General features: G+C 27.6%; 1 protein-coding gene across 2 annotated transcripts in view; it reads left to right on the forward strand.

Annotated features, from left to right (window-relative positions):
* LOC142325503 (1-phosphatidylinositol 4,5-bisphosphate phosphodiesterase epsilon-1-like) overlaps positions 1-17,063 on the forward strand; it is a 1,691,101-nt gene that overhangs the window by 48,328 nt on the left and 1,625,710 nt on the right. For both annotated transcript variants that reach the window (XM_075367353.1, XM_075367348.1), the window contains exon 2: positions 13,771-13,844. The gene's annotated coding sequence lies outside the window, so the exon portion shown is untranslated. The remainder of the gene's footprint in view (positions 1-13,770; positions 13,845-17,063) is intronic.

Below are 17,063 nucleotides of genomic sequence, written 5' to 3' on the forward strand. Positions count from 1 at the left end.
TTTTAGGGAGGGAGAGAATATTAAATAAATGTTTTTGGTGCGTTGTGATTTTGGTAAAAAATACAATTCAACTTTTGTAAGAAAATTTCTATGCTCAATTGCCTCAGTAAAAATTTGAAATTTTATTTCTGCCAAACCCCCCCACCCTTTTTTCCAGTTATTGCAAAAATTTCAAGTTCTTCTCGAAGTTTCAAACTAGATCGATAGGGTCCCAAATTATAAGAAGAAATACAAGCAACATACATGCGTACATATGCACTATTTTTGTCCGCCTGACAAAAAATAATTTTTTGGATTGGAAGCACTCAAATAATTTTTATTTTGCAGCTTATTTATAATTTATATAAATCAAACATTTATTTTTATTAAAAATGTTTTTTAATGTCTCCTTAAGGCGCAAAACGTAAGTTCAGTATTTTTAGACTTTTTTGACCGCTCACCGGGTTGGTCTAATTGTGAACGCGTCTTCGGAAATCAGCTGATTTCGAAGTTGAGAGTTATAACGTTCAAATCCTAGTAAAGGCTTTTATACGGACTTTTAAGACTTTTATACGGATTTAAATACTAGATTGTGGATACCGGTGTTTGGTGTTTAGGTTTCAATTAACCACACATCTCAGAGATGTCGACCTGAGACTGTACAAAACTACACTTCACTTACACTCATACATATCATCCTCTGAAGTAATACCTGACAGTGATTCCCGAAGGTTAAACAGGAAAAGAGAGAGAAATTTTTTTGAACAATCTGTATACTTTCCTATTATAAGCTATAGCAGCATATATTGCTATACCCGAAAAAATAATAATTTCTAGAGTTAATTTCAAATTGCAGTTGAAGACTTTTTAGAAAATGGTTCTAAAAATAAATTAAATTGTATCGATGATATACTTACATTTTATTAAAAAAAAAGTTACTTTTCTTTTATTATTTTATTCATTGCATTAATTTTTGATGATTGAATTTTTCATCAAAAATTAATTTAAATGTCAGGAAAAGATTTTTGAAAGTGTATGTTTGGAGTGTCGCTTTATATGGAAGTGAAACTTGGACAATCGGAGTATCTGAGAAGAAAAGATTAGAAGCTTTTGAAATGTGGTGCTATAGGAGAATGTTAAAAATCAGATGGGTGGATAAAGTGACAAATGAAGAGGTATTGCGGCAAATAGATGAAGAAAGAAGCATTTGGAAAAATATAGTTAAAAGAAGAGACAGACTTATAGGCCACATATTAAGGCATCCTGGAATAGTCGCTTTAATATTGGACAGATAGGTAAAAGGAAAAAATTATGCAGGCAGGCAACGTTTGGAATATGTAAAACAAATTTTTAGAGATGTAGGATGTAGAGGGTATACCGAAATGAAACGACTAGCACTAGATAGGGAATCTTGGAGAGCTGCATCAAACCAGTCAAATGACTGAAGACAAAAAAAAAAAATTCATTGCATAATGTCTGTATGTCTTTTTGTCTTATACTGTAAAATATTTATTATTATTGTTATTATATAACATCTAAATAATTTTAGCTTATATCTCCAATTAAGCATTTTGTAATTTTTATTTGACTAAGTTGTACAATTAAATAAAAATGGAAAAATATATATTACGTTTTTTTCATAAAGTAATTGAACAAATATACATACACCGTCATTCAAAAAGTATTAAATTTCTATTATTTAAAATGAAGTGGTAGTTGAAATGATTTATTTTCTTAGAGAATATTAATAATTAATTCATATGATAATAAAGTCAAGGATATTGTAAAAATTTGTAGGATAATATATAATAATTATAATTTCTTTTTATTATTGAATTAATTAAAGAAAAAAAATCGTAATGTGCGATTTAATGAACTGGTTTGTTCTGTAGGCTATAACAGATTTTACATGACCATGAATATGCTTGTTTTAACGAGCGTATACTTGATTATTACTGTAACGAACTACGCGCATTTTATGTACTTTAATTTACGTTATTACGTCATTTGTAGGGTGTATAGACTATATATACAAATATATTGCGTATGTAATTCAGATAACATAGTCTGAAATAGGATCATTTGTTCGTATTTTCACCGAAGTTTTCATTTTCATTAATAAAATTTATTTCAGTTTATTCATTTACGTATTTTCAGTTTTATATTGATTTTTTTTTTTTGTAATTTATACAAAACATAAAATTTATCTTGCGAACCTTAGCGTCTCGCTGAGTAGGTAGCGTCTCGGTATTTCGTGCAGAGGTCCCGGGTTCAAATCCCGCTCAGACACGGTATCATTTCATAAGCAATCAATTTCCAAATTTCCTCCGGCCTAATGACCATAGCTGTTTTTCCCGCTCTCATAAAAAAAAAAAATCTTAGTTTCTGAACAGTCAGTGAACCAATCATGGCCTGATTGGTCCCGTCATGATGGATACTTACAGGGTTTGAGACCGAACCCACCTCTAGTGGTGAACGCGTCTTCCCAAATCAGCTGATTTTGAAGTCGAAAGTTCCAGCGGTCAATTCCTAGTAAAGGCAACTGCCTTTACTAGGAATTAAAAATAACTATTTTTATACGGATTTGAATATTAGATCGTGGATACCGGTGTTCTTTGGTGGTTGGGTTTCAATTAACCACACATCTCAGGATCGAATTGAGACTGTACAAGACGACACTCATATATATCATCCTCATTCATCCTCTGGAGTAATATAATATCTGAACGGTAATTCCTGGAGGCTAAACAGGAAAAGAAAGAAAGGATACGAGACCGAGAAAGGAAGATAATAATTATTATGACTATTCGGCATGTTTTTAACGCTCTAGTTTTCTAGGCTGTAGCATTTTTTCCGTTTGTTTAGCTAGCTTTTGAAGTTTCTTGTGGTGATTCCCGTTGCGGATGTAACTATTGATACTATGTGAGTGTATTTTGTTTCCAGAGTTCCTTTATTTCTTTCTTTAAGCTTATATATTTTTTAATTTTTTGTCTTCCTTGTGCTGTAGGTTGGAGTTGTTGGATATGGATACTTCTATGAAATAGGTATTGATATTTTTTTATCTATTAAAATAATGTGGTCTATTGCCAGTGACAGTTTTCCCGGTGAGTAATGTCTTGTCCCAGTGTTTTTGTTTCCTTCTGAAGGATTGATTCTGGAGTGTTGTACGGAGTTTCTGTTAAAAATAAGCTGTAGTTTGACGCGATTTGCTGGTAAATCATTTTTGTAGGTATATCATACTTTTCTGTGTAGAGTGTGCCTGCCAGTAGTTTACACCCGGTATGGGTGTTGTTTCCTCGGCATAAAGAGTGAACAGTATTGGTGACAAACAACAGCCTTGCCTCACTCCTCTGCGTTATTCTAACCTTTTTGTGAGATTCTCATTTATTTTCCCAGCTACCTTTTGCTTCATATACAATTCTTTGATCAATCTCCTATATAAATCATTAAAGTCGGAATAATGTTTTTTTTTGTTACGAGGCAGTCTACATTCATTGAAACGGAAAAGTAATTTCCCAAAATATTGAATTCTACAAGTTAATAATTCATGTTTGATAATCCTTATTCTTCTGATGAGAGCTATTGGTTTAAAAAGTGAATTGAAATTTTTAAAGAAACCTGTCATTGTAATATTCGTTCCAATTCTGTACTTTGATAAAATGATTCCTTATGTACAGGTAGCGTCGGTTTTTTCTTTTAATTATTTTCTGTTTTTTTTTTTTGCCTTGTAAATCGATCTAATTGAGTATTATTTAATTTTAAGATTTTATTATTTATAATTTTAATATTATTTTAAAAATTATTTCGCTGCCAAGTTTATTAATATGCATTATCTTAAACTTTTTAAAATATCATTTTGGTTCTAATAATTGTATTACGCACGTTTAGTATATGTATATATACGAGTACAACAAGGTTTGTATGTGTAAACACATGAAAAATGATAGCAAAATCTTCAAAAAAAACTAATATTAATTCATAATCGCATTGTTTTTACAACATAGGTGGAAAAATATGTTGGGAAAAATTCTTTACGGATTTACTTACTGTGGCTAGGAAAAAATCAGATGTAGCTTAATATTTCACTGTTTGTGTTAATTTTGTATATCATATTTTTTAGTGTAAATAATTTTTTTATTATCCTTCTGAACAAAAATTTGTAGTTTTCAAACATTAATTATATAGTAGGTTAGATTTACTCGTAACTACCTCATTTTAGTTCAATAGGGCGTGAAATTATACGTTAAAGATTTCCCGGGATATAAAATCGGATTTGAACTTAAGATTTTGTTTACAAAACAAACACTGTACTGTTTACTTCTAACACAGCTAAAACTTACGTCAAAGTACCTAAATCAGAAGTTTAACCTTACAGTAGATTATAATGATGAACTTCTTCCGTTTGATTCAATTTAAACAGAATATAACGCAATTGAACTTTTAATTTATAAGTAATTCTGTTTTACTTCTTTGGCAACCAATCATCCGATTATTTCGTGAAAACCGAACATTGTATTCGATCTCAATTAAGAGATTTCGGTTACATCTTCTAAAAATTTAGATGTACTACCGTATATTTGGTTTTAATTTTTACGAGTTTATTTTTTTCAACCGATTAATCACTACCAATTAAATTATTTCTTTCAAATTATATGTTAATTAAAAATTAGGTACTTCACCAGTAAAACAGACGAAAGTTAGGAAATTAAAAACTTAAGTTCCAGCAGTTAAATTATTTAAATAATTTTTGATAAAGGTTAAAGCCGAAAAATTAATTTACAATAAAAGTAAAATTAGCAAGAAAAAAAGAAAAAAATACAATAAGTTAGAATGAACTATGGAAGTTATCAATAACTCTTGGTGGATATATAACTGCATTGTATAAACAAACATTTCTTTGAATTCAATGTTTTATATTTTTTGAAAATGTTTTTCTCTGCTGTATCACTTGATTTTTTTATAATCTGGGTTTAAATTTGTAAATTGAAAGACGTTTCAGTAGTATCAGCACATACGTTTTAAGTCTTTTGTCATGAGTTATCTAGAATATAACTCTGCTATATGGAACAGCGAGGGTGCCAATACTTTATAAATTGGGTACGTTAAAAACGTAATACCTTTTATAATATTGATAGAATACTAATCCACAGACAACCGGATTGTATTAAAAAATAATAACCTATTTTGATTTTGTATTCTTTTATATAATTCTTAATAATTAAAAGATATCTCGATTGAATTTCTGATTGATATTTTTAATCATCTTTCATACCAAATTGAAAAATCTCCCATATATGACTTCCGTTGTTTCAAAAATTGCGTAAGTATAAAACTGTACATTTTTGAATGTGAAGGATCAAAATAAGTTGTCTTTTAGCAAATTGACAACAGAAAAAAATGTTAAAAGATATCAGGATTGATTTTTGTTTCCTATATCAGTGAATTCCATCTCATTCATTTAATCATTAAAATTTGATCTGTGTGATTAAATTTCTTTATTTCATTCTTCAGATCAAGAACTTAACATTGGGGATTTGGCTGTTCTAGTACGTTAAAAAAATCAAAAATAAAATAGTGAATAAATAATTATTATTTTCATTTATTTAAAAAATATTATTGTTATTACTGATTTTATTCTAATAACAACGATTTTTAAAAAAAGTTTTATTAATTTGTTTTCTCAGGATATATAATACATGCAATAATAATTTTCGAGGCAGTAATATAATTTAAATAAACTTTTGTGTAATAATCTAAGTTTACTGTATAATAATAAATGATAACCAACTATTTACACAATATGTATTTACAATGCACCTCGTTAGACTAACTGTTCGTTCAATCTCAGCTTGTTACGTTTATGGTATTGCGTCGCTCCATCCTAGAATTATTGAATAGAGTAAATACCTGTTGTGTGTGTGTACTATATATATATATATAGTACACACATATATATATATATGTATATATATGTGTGTACTTTTTCTTATATATATATATATGTATATGTATATGTATATGTATATGTATATGTATATATATATATATATATACAAAATACAAGTATCATATTTAAAAGTTTTATAGTTAATCCTAGGAATATAGGTATCAAGATTAACAATTTAATAAAAGCTGTATTAGTCTTCACATGTATTAATTATTACGTGATGTTTAGGTAGATTGATATTGAATGTAAATAAAATGAAAAACTATTATTTCATGCTTAATAAAAATCACATTGTTCTCAGTGGCTTAACATATCTGTAAGTTTGACACATGTCAGACCCTGAAATGTTTGTTGTTTTTTTTTTTTTATTAATACTAGAACACATTTGAAGTTTATTACTTTCAATTATTTTACTGGTTTTTGTGTTTTTAGTTGTAAAATCATTTATCACTAAAAAACTTTTTTATAATATACAAATGTAGGAAGAATTTTTTCCAAGAACTATTTGAAATGCTTCTTTGGGTCTACATTGGGAGATTTTGGGTGAGGAAAATTCTGGAATAGTATATTCTTTATATAGGATTAAGAAATCGGAGATGATAAGAACTCTAATGGGCTTCTTTCAACTTTAAAGATTTTGAAATGATTGATCCAGTAAGGAAAAATTTGTAATCTTCTTAAATTACATACTTGTTTTATAGTCTGGTAAACAAAAATTGACAACAATCCACCGGGTTAGTCTAGTTGTAAACTCGTCGTAAATCAGTTGATTTCGAAATCGAGAGTTCTCAGGTTTATATATTTACTCATATTTGAATACTAGATCGAGAATACCGCTGTTTTTTTTTTTTTTTACCGTTTTGTTGGTTGGATTCAATTAAACACACGTCCTAGTAATGGTCGGCCTGAGTTTATCCAGAATTACATATTTACCGGGTACAGTTTCATATATTACACTAACTTGATAGTGACTTTAATTTTTGATGCGACTATAAATTTAAAAAAAATTAAAATTGTCAACGCTTTTATTTAAAGAAAAAAACTACTTTTATAATAAATAAAATAATGTGTCATTATAAAAAAAATAAATTATTTCATACTAATTAATTGGTAACTCTTTTGTTTTTTTTTGATTCTACGATGAAAATATACGTTGTCAAATTTACTGATGTATTTATCGCGGCTTCCTGAAAACATAAAAAGGAATTTTAAAAACTCGCCTGATATTTTATCTCTGAATTTTATACAATATTTTATTGCATGAAATTCTTTATTAAATGCTAAAAAATACTTGAATTCGAATTACGTAATACGGTTTCAAACGGTATTTTTATAGAATTAATATATTCGTATTTACAGTTAAAAAGGTAAAAATAGTAATCGCTGAAATCAAGCAAAATTATGGGTAAATTCGACTGATATTTAATCTTTATATAAGTATTGATTAAATATTACTTTCTTAACCTCAGTAAAACCTTTACATAATCATTATGTAAACTACCGGATGGCCATGCTGACATACTAGTCGATTATAGATCTACCCACCTTTTGAATACACAAAACCATACAGCTGAGATAAACAATCTCTTCTAAATACTTTGTGTGTATTTTACAACAGATAATCCCAGTTCCACCTGCGTGTATATGTGACATAAAACGTCCTTTATCTTGTCACTTGGGTGTTGTTCGTAACAAAATTTATTGTTAAAAATAAAATGATTTTATTAAAGATAGAGCATTGCAATTACAATAAAATTATAGCGAGTTAAAATAATTTTAATTAACGTTATAGCGGGATTAAAACATACAGCTTTTAAGTAAAACACGATTCCAACTAGTTAATTATGAACGCTTTGATGTATTAAAAAGAATAAAATATATGTTGAACATTAAAATCTTTAATTTTTGTATATTGAGTTTAATTAAAAAAAGTACGTAAATAAAATATATTAAGATTCGAAAAGCATTTTCACGAAAGTTTTTTCATAACACACACTCACTCACACACTCACACACACACACACACACACACACACACACACATACATACATACATACATACATACATACATACATACATACATACATACATACATACATACACACACATATATATATATATATATATATATATATATATATATATATATATACACACACACACACAAAATAATATAAATTAAAAAAACAGCCGCATCATTTACCAGTGATTTTCTAAACTTTTGAAACGCGGATTTTCCACTCATAAGAATTTTCAATTAATCACTTTCTAGAATTTTGATATATAACAATAGAATTAGAGAAACTATATTTTTAATTACTTATAAGATCCCGTTTTAGATATTATTCAAATTTAGAAAATTCGTATTTTGAAAACTATCAGGTATTTTGTTCTTTAGCTTTTTTAGTTTTTGGATTATGTCTACCCGATATGGTCTTTCACGTTAAAGATTAATTACTGAAATATTCTTAATAACATTTCAGTTGAAAGTCGTCCATTCATTATTGGTTAAAGATTGTTATTTATCTAATTTTATAACAGAATTCGTTATACCGGTTATTAAAATAAAATTTCTTTAGAAATTCTATTAGAAATTAACCCCTTATCACAATTCAGTTTACTATCACAATTCAATTTAATTTAAAAAATGGATACCGAATTTCAAAAAATTACAAAAACAAATTATTAAAAACAATTTCGTTCTTCAAAACCGTACTACTGATTATGCTTAGTTATTTAATTCTAACTGTTTAATTGTTACCTTAACCAGAAATGTTCTAAAAATTTAGTAGAAGAAGAAACAAATGAAGGGGCTTCGTTTTAAAATAAACCATCCATCCTTTTCTGTATTTTCAATAAGAATAGGTTAGTTTTGAAACAGTAAGGATATGTCACGTTTGAAGCCATTTGAAATAACAGTATCACTTTATTTTTTTTAGATTCTTCTGAATAAAATTATTTTTAAGAAAATCTACAGAAGTCTGACAATAGAAAATTTAAAAGAAATTTTTGAAGTTATTCTTCTTTTCGCGCGTTAGGAGAAACTGATCAGAGTATATTTTCAGCAAGTTAACTGAAGTTGCCCGCGCCGATGTAACACATCATGAAGATCTGCGCAGGCCCAAGTTGATCCGTTGGCACGCACATGCGTGTAGCGTCTAATTCATTCAGTCGTTCAATGCAATTAAGTGTTCTTAACATAACAGATTTTGAGTCGTAATAAATATATATTTATATGCACGGATTTCTGAAGACGGATATTTTAAACTGTGAATATTGTTCATCATATTCATAAAACTTTATTTATATTGCAGTGTATATTTATTTTTTGTGAAAATTGTATATAAAGATTTGAGGTTATATTTATGTAAGTATTATTTTTTATGAGTAAAATTATATTTTTTAATGACACAAAAATAGCACGCATCAGATAAATTCTTGATTTTGCATAAATAATTTTAAATTTACCAAAAACAAAATTTTTGATAAAATACACTATTATAAAACAATTTGTTTGCATATCATAAGCCGCTGATAACCTTCTTGCCTATTCCATCGTCACCCGAAGAATTAATGCAACTAAACTAATCGAAATATATTCGATGAACTTTGTTTTACATGACAACGAATATTTCAATACTTTTTAAACTGTATAAAATAAATATTATTTAATTTAAGTGTTATTTATTAAAAATTTTATTCATGGTATTTAATGTCGTCTATTGATCGTTTGACTCGATTCAAATTTGTTTGAATGGGTAAAATTTTTTTTTTTTATTCACGCCAAAGAAGTATAACTTATTACGTGCGTACATAAGTACACAGAGCTTTTTTTTAAATATCAAGTGTGGCCTTCTACATCCGATACCGGAAAAAAAATTAAAGGAAACTTTGTGTTGTGGTGAAAAAAATTGTCATAGAATAATGATTGCTAATTGATAAAAATATAAAGCTATTGAAAGAAGATTGTACTAAGAAATAAATTATTTAAGGATGAAACTTATAATATTATAAATATAATACGATGAATGAAAAAATTTTAATTCCTAATAAAGTATTGAACTTATCCCTTATTGCTTGCTAACATATGTACGAGCTAAAGAAGCAGGCTGAAGTGTATTGTTTGTTTACACTGTATTAATGTAGAGATTTACAGATAATTACAAAGTTATTTTCTTTTAGAATTTGTTGTATTTTTTAATTTTATTATTGTGTTTAAAAACAGTAATTGTATTTTAATAATTTTCCAAACTGGTTTAAGACTTACAAACGTTTTTCTTCAAATTTGAATAAAAAACAATTTTTTTTTATACGAATTTTTCATATTTAAAGAACAGTATAAAATTATTGAAAGACCTTGGATAACATTCCCCTCGCTTAGGAGAAAGAACTTAATATCGGAAAAGTTCAGGAAGGAAAAAAGAGAACTACTATGTGTTTACAAATAATGGTTTCTGGGAAATATAGTCAAGTAAATACCAGATGTTACAATCTTATAACGAATGCTTTTAAAATCTGCAAATGGTTGATAATCACTGAAATCACTTTGATGAGATAAATGAATTTCCCTTTTAATTATAAGTACTTGGAATTAGAAATTTTTTTTTCAGTTATTATTCTGAAGCTGATTTATTTAAAAACAATTTAACAACCTGATATATTTTATGGTACAGATTTATTACTTGGAATCCAATTCTTATTTATAATTTAAAAAAATTTCTTACGAAAGATACTTCAAATTTTATTGTCTTTAACTCCTATCTGCTGAAATTTTTTACAGAAAATAGTCTAAACGTATAATTTTTTTTTATAATTTATATATGAAATTTACAGTGAAAAACGCCGGCTAAGTATTTTTGCCGAAAAAGTTCCCGGCTTTTAATGATAAAAACTCAAAGAATTAGATTCCGGGTCTGTAATTTTAAAAAAAGTAGTCATTTCTTGTGAGCTCTACACATTATTTTTTAAAAGCCGAAGGAAGATGGAACGAAAGAGCAAAGAACTTTTCAATTTTAATTGAAAAACCTTTTCTGGATTACTTATATATGCATTGTAGGTAACAAATTTGCTTTAATAAAGTTTTCTCCAAAATGTCTCTGGAGAAATAGAAATTCGTTTTTTCTCGATATCCTCCCCTAAACGAATTTTAAAAAAAATTAACACGTTCAGTGCCCTATATATAAAAATATTTGAACCAAATCCGAAGAAAATCAGTTAATTCAATTTTCTGGTATAAGGAGGATAGCAGCGGGAAACACATATTTACATAACGTCTGCACGTAAATTCATATATTTTTGATCTAGATGAATTAATAAGTTGGACTCTAAAACGTAAAGATTTGCAAAAAAATAACCGGTATCACATTTTTGAAATGATTACCATACTTTCCTCTTTAATACAGCTATTCTAGCTATGAGTGAATTGGCGAGATAGTTGAAAAAAAAATGGATGACGTAGCAAAATTGGTGGACTGTGAAATTTCAAATACTTTCATATTTTAAACAATTCAATTAGCTTAAAATATCTATTATTGAAATTTTTGATCCTGAGCTTGGAAACTAAAACAAAAAATAAAAAAAATATAGGAATGGTTAAAATTTTTTTTATCACCTCTTTCTGTATGTATATATACACACACACACACACACACACACACAGAGAGAGAGAGAGAGCGAGTGAGTGAGAGAGAAAGAGAGAGAGAGAGAGAGAGAGAGAGAGAGAGAGAGAGAGAGAGAGAGATAGTATTTTGATTGGGTCCATTTCATATTCATAAACCGCAAAAGTTAATAAAATTTTAATTTATATTTAAAACTTAATTCGTGCTTTATGTTTCATTAAAGAGGTCATAATATTAATTGATTAACCCATACAAACGCAAATCGAGGTGATGAGCTCAAATTGATATAAAAAAATATCATTCAAGTGAAAGTCCGTTTATATTTGTTTTAAATAGATTAAAAAGATAAGATTGAAATAAAACAACTTGTTAACACTTATACTTATTATACATTTAATCATTGGTTCTCAAATTTTCTCGCCCATCGTCCACATTGAGAATGAAAACTTTTCTAGCGTCCCCAAAATTTTTAAACTTACCGTCTATTAAAAATAATAATTGAAGTTGCCATTTTTAAGATGCGCTCTTAAAAACAGCAATTGCAGTTATTGTGTTTAAACGTAGCATATCCTATTTCTTAGTTTAAACTTACATTATAAATGAGAGCAATTAAAACGCGTATTTCACCATAATTGGTAGTATTTTTATTAAAATTGCTTTGAAAAAGCATATTCAATATAACAATACAATAATTAAAACAAAGCTTTCGATTGAAAAATTTCACTTTGATTAATGTGAAGGATGAATCTAATGTTCTTTAACGAATTTGTTAATACCAGGCTCGAATTACTTGAAAACAGCCGTAACTTCAGTAACATGCAGCCGATTTCTCTTTTTGGTTAGCAACGTTGCTACAGCACTAAATCCACGTTCAGATAAATACAAGGATGGGAATGCTATCAGAAATTGTTTCCCCCCATGCGCTCGATCAAACACGAAGAAAAACGTTCAAATTTTTAAAACTTTTCTTCTCGCTGATTTTTTTTTTTTAATTTGATGATTTTTGAAATATGAAGTATGCTGTCAGACAGCAGAATATTCTAGCTTTATTTTCTTTTTATTCGTCTCTAAACCTCATGGTTGAAAAGTTAAATAGTTTGAATATAATCATATTAATCATAAAATAGAGGTGTCCTTTTAATTTTTTGTGGTAGCATAGTAGGTATTTAATTTTAGTTTGAAATATCAGGAACACATAATTTTTGCCTTTTTTTTTTTCAATCAGCTATCGCCTTCCTTGACCGCCTGAACGCCCAAATTTTCCGTGGGCCTTCTACCGCCTCCCCCTGAAGGCCTCCAGCGCCAACATGGGGCCACTTTGAGAACGAATGCATTAAATAGACATACGTAGCTAATGAAAATCAGTTACTTTTTCTATTTTTTATCTCCGGGACTACCATTAGGTATTACTTTAGAGGATCAGATAAATGACAATTTTTGTAGAATGTGAAAATGTCATGCCTGACCGAGATTTGAACTCGGGACTTCGGATAAAAAGCCAAAACGCAGTTCAATTACCTGCCCACGAAATTCATAATACAATAATATTTTTAGCAAAGTAGTTGAAATTTCAAGAACAGTTTACCCATTTTTAATCAATAAGTATAATCATTTAATTTTTTTTCACGAAATTCATATTGGTATCCCTTACAGAACGTGACTTAAGATATTTTTATACAGAAAATGGCGCGGCAAAATATGATATAGTGTTAAAAATCAACCGACTACACGTTCTGGATCTAAGTGTTCCTATATCTTTTAATGTATGTATAGTTAACTTGAATTGAGTATTGTGGATTATGTATTTGACTTTTCAGATCGTTACTTATACATTTTTTCATTGGTTCATCATTTTGTGTACTTCTACTTATATCTTATTTATCTTTATGTTGTTCTGATAGTGTTAAGTGACATTTATTGTATATGTATTTGTACATGGTTGGCTTAAAATTTTTTTATTATACTAGTGTGTAATCTTTGAGAAGTTTCACTGAGATTTCCTTTTCATCTGATTTGGAATATGATTCAATAAAGGTTTTATGTAACCGTTTGTAAAGAAGCTTTGAAACAATGGAAAAAAATTATGTCTGTCAGCAAAGCCTATCAAAGTATTACTGTTATCTTCTTGTTCGTACGAACAACATGAAAGTTTAAAAGTGAAATTAAGTTTATTGTATAATCAGTTAATATATTAACTTTTATATTTTTTTTTTGTTTTGTTACAGGTGAATTGGACTTAAAAACGTTTTCGTGCGTTATCTAATAAAATTAGTTTTCTTTATTAATCTGTGAGCATTGGGTGAGTTAAATTCTGCTTATTTATTTTATTATACAAGTGACTAATCATTAATATTTTTAGGATTATTTTTGATTGTTGTCATTAATAAAAAATATTATATCTTTTTAAACACATTAAATAGAAATTTATAATTTTATATATATATATATTTATTAGTATGTATTATAAGTTGATTTTAATTTATACGCTGCAACTAGATTTTAATCTGAGAAAAAAATCGATAACTGTAAATATGATGAAATATGAGACCCTAGAGGGATTAAAACTTTTGCAATTAACTTTCACCTAATTTTTAATCGGTAGTTTTTTTTAAAATCCTTCTGTGTATTTCCCTAAGAGTTATCAGTACAGCAGAAAAAGTTATGTTAAAGTAACATTTTTTAAAAATATATAATTTACAGAGTTTTCAGTATTTATAAGAGATCAAAGAGTATGTATTAGCGTAAAAGTTTTTTCAATCAATTACTTAACAGGATTTTATTTTTAAACTAAGAACTTTGCAACCAACTACAATTTTTTATTTAGAAGTGCTCTTAAGTTGCCTTTAAGTAAGCCAGTTATAACACTAATATCACCTCTAGGGTAGCCGACAGATATATTTTTTTATTCAGATTAATCCCGTGTAATTTAAAAGGCAAAGTCTTTACTTTATTACTTAAACCCACTTTATTGATAAAATCCTTTGTGAATTTAGTTTTAAATCCACTCGTATTAAAAATGTTATTTCCAAAAGATGTACAAACATATTTTGTAACATTTCTGTTTTATATATTGCAAAGTAGAATTCTTTTTAACTGATTAAAATGTAGAGATCGTCATCTCTACTCATAACTGTAAAGATTAACATTGGTTTATGAATAAAGATCAAACTTTTAAAAAAGTTTCTTGTTTTACATTTGAATAATTTAGTGTAGGCATTTTCAATCTTTTGTTCTAATTTTCGTAGTAAAGAAAGTTTTTATGTCACTTTATCTTTGTTTTAGTTTTTAAAGAAAAATATAAAATGAAAACCTATATTTACAATAAAAAATCTTGAATGTTGAAGTTAAGGAAATAATAAACTATGAGAAAATGAGTAATTATAATATACTGAAAAATTTATAACGAAACTATTGACAATAAAAAAAAAAATGCTATTATAATGCTTAAAATTTTCACTTTGAATCATCACAAAATTAATAACAACTGTATTTGTACCCTAATTACGTTAGCGTGACTCTGAAATCAGTGCATTTATTTAGCCTTATTTAAAACAAATTATATTTGATTATATATATATAAAATTATTAATTTTTGGTAGGTTTGGCTTACATAAAACCCAGTCCATTTGATGATCAAGAAACGTTTTATTGATAAAACAAAGTTAAAGGGCAACGATGTTTACCCTAAACAAACATCGAATTTAAGCTGTGGCTCTCTGGAATGTAAAAATATCTATTGTATTTATCCAAATCTTCCTTCTGATTTTCTTCGAATTTTGCGAGGAAAAAAATTTATTTTATGATTTTTCTAGATAGTTTTTTGTCAGGATACATAAAGATATATATGTAAGTACATATACTGGCCAACATTAAACATTGATTGTAGAAAAAATGAAAAATATCTTCAATTTTTTTTCTATAAAGAAAACAAATTTTCTAAAAGAAAAACTTAACTTAATGCGGAAAAAACCGAATTTCGTCATAATTTACGGTTTGAACATAAATAATATAAACCATACTTACGGATTAAGTCCTTTTTTTTAAAAATCGATTAGAAAATAATCTTTATAAAAAACAAAACCAGTTTTGGAAAATAATGTTTAAAAAAAGAAATTATGAAATTTTACCTTTTCAAGAAAACAGTATTTAGGAAGAATTTTAAAAGTGTTGTTATTATATTTTAAATACTTTTTTAATTTTAGATCTTTTATTTTGATTTCAATTAATAATATTTGGTAAGCCTTATTTTATAAAAATTCTTACAAAAATCGTTTTTCGTATAAAGAAAATTATTTTCAAGAAATTGAAATGAGGCAGTTACAAAAAAAGGGAACCGGCGGGAAAAACTGATGCTGATAATGTTTGACACCAAAAACCCCTCACTTCGTTTATCACGTCCAGGAGCCGGATTCACCTAAGAAGGGCAACCACGTACCAATTTTAAGTTTCTCGTGAATTAGTATAAACATCAGAATGACATCAGGCTGTACAATATGCTATTTAACAACGGTGATACAAAGCAATGACAAACGCCATATATTACATCGCCTTTACAGTAGGACGATGACGGGAATTAAAAGAATTATCAAGTTATTAAATGATATACCAAGTCTTTTACTTCTATTGTATTATATGAAAATGTAATGCTTTGTATCATCATGTTTGAGTATATTGATTATTGTAATAAACAGTAACTTTTAAAAAAAATAAAAAATAATTCAGGATTTAAAAATTTTGTTAACATTCCTCCCTTTTTTGCAACAATACCTTTGTATTGTTTTGTGTTTTTATTGATGAATTTATATTGCGTTTTCCTATCCAATTATCAACCCCCTCCCTCTCAATTAAAAGCAAGAGATATCCTTATTCTGCGATAGGTGATTTCGCGTTGACATTGCAAATAGGATGTTATTTTACGTGCTTTTTTTGGGGAGGGGGGAAATACTACCATTATTTTTATATCCCAATCTATAGTATAAATAAAGGCGTTAAAACAGGAGTTTACTGTAATTTGAAATTATGATTATAGACCTTATAATTTTTCATTTAAAAACTTTTTCTCTTAAATTAAAAAGTAAAAAGCTTCAGTAGAACCACCACACAAATTTCCAATATAAAATAGATGAAATTAAACAATTATAGAATTCGGATCATTGTACAGAAAATAAATTGAACGAAAAAAAAAAAATAAAATATAAAACATGTTGAGTGAAGAGCAACTGCTGCTGATGTTTGAGAATCGAATTTTTGTAAATATCGACGTTTCAAGACCTCCTTTATTCCAAAAACCAAAAAAAAATTTAAAATTTTCAGAGAATGTTTGTACTTATGTTCATTTCTTAGCCTATATTTGATTAATACCTTCAGTCAGGCTTTAATTTAAATTCTTCGATAATAAATAGAAATTGCTATATACCGAGCATGGATTGCATTAAATTTTCGAATAAACTAAAAAAATGAGGAATAGTTTTTGACTTTTCGTATAATGAGTGTAAAAAATTGATCTTTCGTAAGATGT

Source organism: Lycorma delicatula, chromosome 5, assembly GCF_047948215.1.
Source record: "Lycorma delicatula isolate Av1 chromosome 5, ASM4794821v1, whole genome shotgun sequence".
In the NCBI taxonomy this organism is placed as follows: Eukaryota; Metazoa; Arthropoda; class Insecta; order Hemiptera; family Fulgoridae; genus Lycorma; species Lycorma delicatula.